Raw genomic sequence first — 8212 nt, 5'->3', positions numbered from 1 at the left:
AAATCCCATCACAGAGTCGATTGCCAGTCATTGTAGGGAATGACTACTACCAGCTGCCCAGCCAAGTTGATACCTGACCTTAACTACCACACCACCCCAAACAGGCATGGATAATGGGATTTACGAAACACCACAGAATGGAGGACAATGGCTAGAAGGGCCACATCAAGCAATTCACTGCAGGTGGGATCTACCACAAGCAGCTGAGTAGTTGCTTTGAGTATGTGGTCTGCTTCCTGTATATAAGAAGGAGCTTTGGGAACAGCCTCTATCTTATGATATGCTTGAACACTGCATGTAGCCATGTCATTGCTCAGCAGCCTGCCATGCTCTGCCAACCTTGGGACTTGCAATGGACTTGAATTACTGGCCTGCTGTGTGATCTGGGAACATTGGGACTGTGGATTTTTACTTGTCAACCTTGAGTCTGTCAGCCTCAGCAGCCAGCAGCTGTCTGAGTGAAGAAAAGCCCACTAGCTCCAGTGGGCTGGGAGCAGGAGGCAGAGCTGGACCCCAAGGTTGAGGGGCTTTAACCCAGCCCCTAGATCTTGGCACTTTGAACTTGGATTTAAAGCCTCCAAACTAATAGAATAGACTCCTTTTTGTTCAAGCCATCCCATTTGTGGTATATTCTTATCAGAACAGCACTAGGTAACCAGAACAAACACTGTTGCTGAGTAAAAGCAAAGAGGTTTACTAAAGCTTGAAAAGTGGGTTAAAAGATTTGGTTGCCATGCAATGTGCTGCCCTTCTTTTCTAAGAGGAAAATAAAGTTGCTAGGAGGGTGTCAATTGCAATTTTCCCCATTCCACTTATTGTTCCAGGCACTCACTTTTTGCCAGTTCTGTTCTATCCAGGTTTCACTAGCTGAGTGGCTGTGACTGAACTGGGAGGAATTAGTTCAAAACCCTTATCTCAATAGAGATAAAAAGTGAATAAATTGCTCCCACAATCAAAAATATTCCAACACAGAAAAGCCTAGAAGAAGATGGCTTCACTTACAAAGTTTACCAAATATTCAAAGATTTAGTACCAAGTTTTTTCATGTTCTTCAAAACAGCAAAAAAGGAGGAAAAATTTCCTAACTCGTTGCATGAGGATACCATTACTTTGACACCAAAATCAAATAAAGATACTATAAGAAAATTACAGACTAGTTCCCTTAAGAATATATATATATGCAAAAAATCTTAAACCTAATACTGTTGTTGTTGTTATGTGCCGTTGAGTCGGCCCCGACTCATAGCGACCCCTCCTTGGGTTTCCGAGGCAGTATCACTACGGAAGTAGGATTGCCCAACCTTCCTTCCGAGGAGTGGCTGGTGGGTTTGAATCGCCAGACCTCTGGTTAGCAGTCAAGTGCTTTAGCCACTATGCTACCAGAGCTCCTAAACCTAAAACTAGCAAACTCAATTAAAAAAAAACATGCTAAAAGGAATATACACCATGATCAAGTGGCATTTATTGCAAGAATGCCAAAGTAGTTTGACATTAGAAAATGGATCAATGTATTATATCACATGGATAAATAAAATTGTATTAATAAAACAAAGGAAGGAAAGAAATAACCATCTCAATTGAAACAGAAAAAGCATTAGACAAAATCCAATATAATTACATGATAAAAACACTCAAATAGGAACAGAAATTCCTCAACAACTATATTCACAGATGGTATGATCTTATATATTAAAAATCACAAAGAACCCACAAAAATGCTACTAGAGCTAATAAATGAATTCAGCAAAATTACTGGGTACAAATCAACACATAAAATTCATTTGTGTTTCTATACATCATCAGTGAACAATCTGAAAAGAAAATTAAGACAGTAATTCCATTTAAAATAACATCTAAAAGAATAAAACCCCTAGAAATAAATTTTAACTTGGAGGTGAAAATTTTGTACAGTGAAAACTATTGCTGAGAGGAATGAAAGAAGAGTTAAAAAAAATGGAAAGGCATCTAATTATGGATTGGAAGAACTAATATTGTTACAAAGTCATTACTACTCAACGAGATCTAAAAACTCAACACAATCCATAACAAAATTTCAACAGCTTTTTTTCAGTAGAAAAACTCATCTTCAAATTCATAGTGAGGTGCAAGGGGTTCCTAATAACCAAAACAATTTGAAAAAAGAACAAAGTAGGACTCACACTTCCAAATTTAAAAATGTAGTATAAGATTACTGTAATCAAAACAGTTTGGTACTAGTATAAGAGTAATGCTATACATCAATAAAATAGAATTGATTCCCCAGAAATAAGTCCATATATCTATGTATGGTTAATTAAATTTCAGCAAAAGTGTTAAGTCTATTTAATGGGGAAAGTATAGTTTCTTCACCAAATGGTGCTGAGACACTTAGTCTATCTTTCACATCATAGACAAAATTAAACTGAAATGCACTTAGTCTATCTTTCACATCATAGACAAAATTAAACTGAAAATGGAACAATGACCTAAATATAAAAATATGTTTTAGTTATTAGGCACTGTATAATTGATGCCAATGTGTAGAGACCCAGTGTACAACAGAACGAAACACTACTTGGTCCTGCACCACCCTAACAATGCTCATTGTATCCACTGTGTCAATCCATCTTGTTGAGGGTCTTTCCTTTTTCACTGACCCTTTACTTTACATGATATCCTTCTCCAGAGAATGCTCCGTTCTGAGAACATGACCAAAGTACCTGAGACAAAGTGTGGTACCTCTCACTTCTAAAGAGAATTCTGGCTGTTACTTCTTCCAAGACAGATTTGTTTGTTCTTTTGACAATCTATAGTATTTTCAGTATTGTTTGCAAACACCACAGATTCAAATGCATCAATTCTTCTTCAGTCTTCCTTATTCATTGTCCATCTTCCACATGCATATGAGGTGATTTAAAATACCATGGCTTGGGTCAATCACATCTTAGTCTTCAAAGTGATATCTTTGCTTTTTAACAATTTAAAGAGGTAATTTTCAGCGGATTTTTCCAGTGCAATATGTCATTTGATTTCTTGACTGTTGCTTCTATGGACATTCATTGTGAATCCAAGTAAAAGGAAATCCCTAACAACATAAATCTTTTCTCCATTTATTGTGATGTTTCTTACTGGTCCATTTGTGAGTATTTTTGTTTTCTTTATGGTGAGGTGTAATCAATACTGAAAGCTGTAGTCCTAGATCTTCATCAGTAAATATGTTAAATCATTTTCACTTTCAGCACAAGGTTGTGTCATATGTCATTTGCATATGGTTCTAGTTTATACATATATATATTTCAAAAAAAAAAAAAAAAACTGCCATTGAGTAGATTCTGACTCAAAGCAACTGCCATTGGATTTCCAAGGTCATAAATCTTTATGGAAGTAGATTGCCTCATCTTCTTCCCATGAAGCAACTGATGGGTTTGAACCACCAGCCTCTGTTTAGCAGCCAAAATACCTTATTGACTATGCCAGCAGAGCTACATACATACATACATACATACATACATATATGTATACATATGAGAGCTCTAAAGGAAGGGTCAACGAAGGAGGAGGATGTCCTCAACAAGACGGATTTCATGATAGCTGCAGCAATGGGATCAGGTAGAGCAGGGATCATGAGGTTGGCACAGGACTGGGCAGTGTTTCGCTCTGTTGTGCATAAAGTCACTATGAATCAGACAATTCAATGACACAAAACAACAAGAACATGAGGGCTCTGGTGGCATAGTGCCTAAGGCATTTGACTGCTAACCAGAAGTCTGGCAGTTCAAACTCACTAGCCACTCCTCAGAAGGAATATGGCAATCTACTTCCATACAGATACTGCCTCAGAAACCCCAAAAGTGGTTACTATGAGTCAAATCGACTTCTTGGCAGTGAGTTTGGTTGTACATATATATCTTATATTATGGATTGGAAGAACTAATATTGTTATGAAGTTATTACTACTCAAAGAGATCTACAAATTCAACAACACAATCCATAACAAAATTTCAACAGCCTTTTTTCAGTGTGTCTGAATACACACACACAGAGACATACATACAAATGTAGGGGAAAGAGAAGGAGAGAGGGAGGTCTCTGGTGGTGTTGTAGTAAAAGAATTTGGCTGCTAACCAAAAGGTAGTGGTTTGAAGCCACCAGCTTCTCCATGGAAGAAAGATGGGGCAGTCTGCTTTTGTAAACATTCACAGTCTTGGAGCCATGGAAACTCAATGGGGTTGCAATGAGTCAGAATTGACTCAAGGACTGTAAATTTGTGTTTGGGGCATATATTAATGGAGCTCTGGTAGCACTGTGTTTAAATCATTGTGCTGCTAACCAAAAAGTAGGTAGTTTGAACCACAAAATCCTAATAGAGGTAAAATTTCAAGACCTTGCTTCTGACAATGCAAGATATAACACCACAAGCATGAGCAACAAAAGAAAAATAACAATAGATACACTGTGTTTCATCAAAATAAAAAATTTTTGTTTTAGTGAAGATTTTATCAAGAACGTGAAAATACAACCTACAGAGTGGAAGGAAATATTTAGTAACTATATATCTGACAAGGATCTAATATCATAAACATATAAAATCTCCTAAAACTGAACCATAAAAAAATGGGCAAAGGTCTTGAATAGGTGTTTCTACAAAGAAGATATGGAAATGGCCAATAATCACATGAAAAGACACTAAAATTACTAGATATTACCAAGAAACCAAACACACTGCCAATGAATCAGATCTGACTCATAGTGACCCCTCCTTGGGTTTCTGAGGCAGTATCACTACAGAAGTAGATTGCCCAACCTTCTTTCTGAGGAGTGGCTGGTGGGATTGAACTGCCAGCCTCCTGGTTAGCAGTCAAATATTAGGGAAAAGTAAATCAAAATCACAATGAGATACCACTTCACACCCATTATGATGCGCTGTTATCAGTAAATCAGAAAACAACAGGTATCAATGAGAATGTGGAGAAACTAGAGCACTTGTTCATTTCTGGTGGGAATATAAAATGTTCCAGCTAGTGGGGAAAACATTTTGGTAGTCTTTAAAAAATTTAAACATACAATAACCATATGATCCAACAATTTCACTCCTAGGTATATACCCACAAAAAATGTAAACAAGAATTCAAATAGATACTGTACAGCAATGTTTTTTGCAGTATGTTTCACAATGTGAATAGTAAAGTAACAAACAACAGATGAATGGATAAACAAAATGTGGCATACAATGGAATATTACTTACCCATAAATAGAACTGAATTTCCTATGCATGTTGTAATATGGATGAGCCTTGAAACATAATGCATAAGACATTAATAATACATGAAATGGCAAATATTTTATAATTCCACTTATCTGAAGTGTATAGAACAGGAAAACACACAGATATAAGAATTTATTGGTAGATGCCAGTGGGAAGGGTTTGGGAGAATAGTAAAGAGTTGCTACAAAAGGGGTACTACTTTCTATTTGTAGATAGATAATAGTGATGATTGCACAACTTGGAGAATGTAATTAGTATTAGTCTAAGATGGTTAAAAATGGCAAATTATTTTTATAGATATTTTACCACAAAAAATTTAAAAAGATTGCAAACAGCGTATACAACATGATAATACTTTGCAAACATAGCTGTATCTATATATAAAAAAGGAACTATGTGAGGTATTATTTTCCTGATAACTGAAAGATCAGTTGTTTGAACCCATCAGCTTCTCTGCAGAAGAATGATAGGACGATCGATTTCTGTAAAAATTTACAGGCTTGGAAACTCAATGGGGGTTGCTATAAATCAGAATTGGCCTGATGGCAGTCAGTATGTTTTATTGATTGATTGATTATACTTTAAAAATGTCTCTTGAATATATATTGAAAAATATCTGGAATTTTATACACTGAAATGTGGTCAATTCCTATTAATGGTAAGATACTAGATTACATTTCTGCTTTTTTGTATCTTAATTTCAGAATGAATTATAAAAAATAATATGGGAGAATGATAAAGAGTTGCTACAACAGGAGCATACACTAGACCAAGGATAGATTCAGCAGAGGCTAATCTTGCACAGATACCAGTGATACAAAATACCCATAATCATTACAGAAACAACAGATGACAGACATAGAGTAATCCCTCACAGACAGCCAAACACTGTGGGGAGAGAGATCCAATGGACCTACCAACTCAGGACCATAGTATTGGGAGACACCAGACTCAATTGGCACAACAAAATACATAAAAGTCTTATTCCTCATCCTACATTGGTGAGTAGTGACTGGTATCTTAAAAGCTTTCAAGCCACCATCTAAGATGCAACTAATGGTCTCCTATCATTGGAAGCAAAGAAGAGGGCAAAAAAACAAGGGCAATTGTGGAAGCAATCAGGCCTAGGACATGATGGCCTTCAAGATGAGAAGAACTAGATGGTGCCCAGCTACCAATGCCTACCATTCAAGGAAGGATCAGATCTGGAGAACCTGGATATAGTGGAAGGAAAAACATGGAACAAAATCCAAACTCTAAAAAATGGCCAGAATTAATGGTCAGATGGAGTCTGGTGAGACCCCCAATATTATGGCCCTGGGATACATTCTGGGCCTAGAAAAAAACTCACTCCTGGGGGCTGGCTCTCAGCACAATAGTAAACAAGATGTACACACAGACCACTCAACCCAGAGTGACACACCCACATACACTATGGAAATGCATCCCTTGTAGCAATTGACCACAGGGCACCAGAGGGGCAATATTCACATGGAGAAAATGCAGGACACACAGGAGTGCATAACTATGAGGGGCACGGGGAAGGGTGTTACTGGGCAGGGAGGGGAGGAGACTGGGTTAGGGTTGGGGATGGTAAATGGAGAATGAAACTAAATGTACACGTAATGTTGAATGTAAAACAAACTCTGCTCTGTAAACTTGCACTGAAAGCACAATGAAAAAAAAAAAAGGAGGGGGAGGGAGATATTTCTCGAAGAAGATATGCATCTAAAAATAGAGCTTCAAAATACATGAATAAAGAATGATACACCTTCCCAAAGAAACAAACTCACTACCATCAAGTTGATTCCAGTTCATAGCAACCTGTCCTTGGGTTTCTGAGGTGGTCTTCCTTCCAAGAGTGTCTGGTGGGTTTCAACTGCCTTAGAGAAGATAAAGTCAATATTATAGTTGGAGTCTTCAAAACTTGTTTTTTTAGTAATTGGTAGATCAAGCAAGCAGAAAACAGTAAGGATTTACTTGACTTGAGCAGTGCTATCAATAAACCAGATTTAAATGGCATTTAAGAATACTCCATAGAACTACAGCAAAGTACACATTTTTCTAAAGCTCACATGGAACAGTCACCATAAGAGACCACATTCCAGGCCATAAACACACCTTAACAAATTTAAAAAAGTAGAAATCATGAAAAAGTATGTTCTCAAATCACAATGCAATTAAACTAGAAATCAACAACAAAAAGACAACTGGAAAATCTCCTAGAATTCGAGCATGAGGTACTATAAAGAACACTGAGCTGAAATAAAGCATTTTCCAGCAAGTTTTAGTCAATGTTTCCCCTGGTGTGTTGGTCAATGGAGTACCTTGGAAGAGCAGCCTTATTCTGTTGTTAGATATCAAAGGGAAAATACAGTGTTGGAATAAGGGTTCATGATTCTTAATTCTCAAGAATACCCATCAAACTCTGATACCTATAGAAACTATTTTATATAAAAAATAAATATTGTGAAACTACTCATGACCATACATAAACTTGGCAGATGATATTTCTACATACCAATTTGTATATAAGAATATCCATATATTTAATAGAGCTAAAAAGGGGCAAAGTTATGATAACTTTTTAGCCACCACCAACCACCCTGAAGAAGCAAGTAGTTGGACCTGTGGTCTTGGGACCATGGCCCCAGGGGGCATCCAGTTCAATTGGCATAAAACATACTTCACTAAAACATTGTTCTACATCCAAATTTGGTTAGTAGTGACTGGAGTATTAAAAGCTTGCAAGTCATGATCTAAATACGACAATGGATCTCTCCTTGTCGAGAGCAAAGAATAATGAAGAAAACCAAAGACATATGGAAATAGTTAGGCCAAGGGACTAGTGGACAACGCAAATCTCAGTGTATATAACCATGAGACCAGAAGAACTCTATGGTACCTGTCAACCACTTGGAAAGGGATCCACTGAAGATCCTGGATAGAGTGGGGGAACAATGTGG

This window comes from Orycteropus afer, unplaced genomic scaffold (genome assembly GCF_000298275.1).
Source record: "Orycteropus afer afer isolate SDZICR_OR568_19922 unplaced genomic scaffold, OryAfe1.0 scaffold00096, whole genome shotgun sequence".
Classification (NCBI taxonomy): domain Eukaryota; kingdom Metazoa; phylum Chordata; class Mammalia; order Tubulidentata; family Orycteropodidae; genus Orycteropus; species Orycteropus afer.
The sequence above is the reverse complement of the archived record's forward strand: the minus strand, read 5'-3'. Positions refer to the sequence as shown.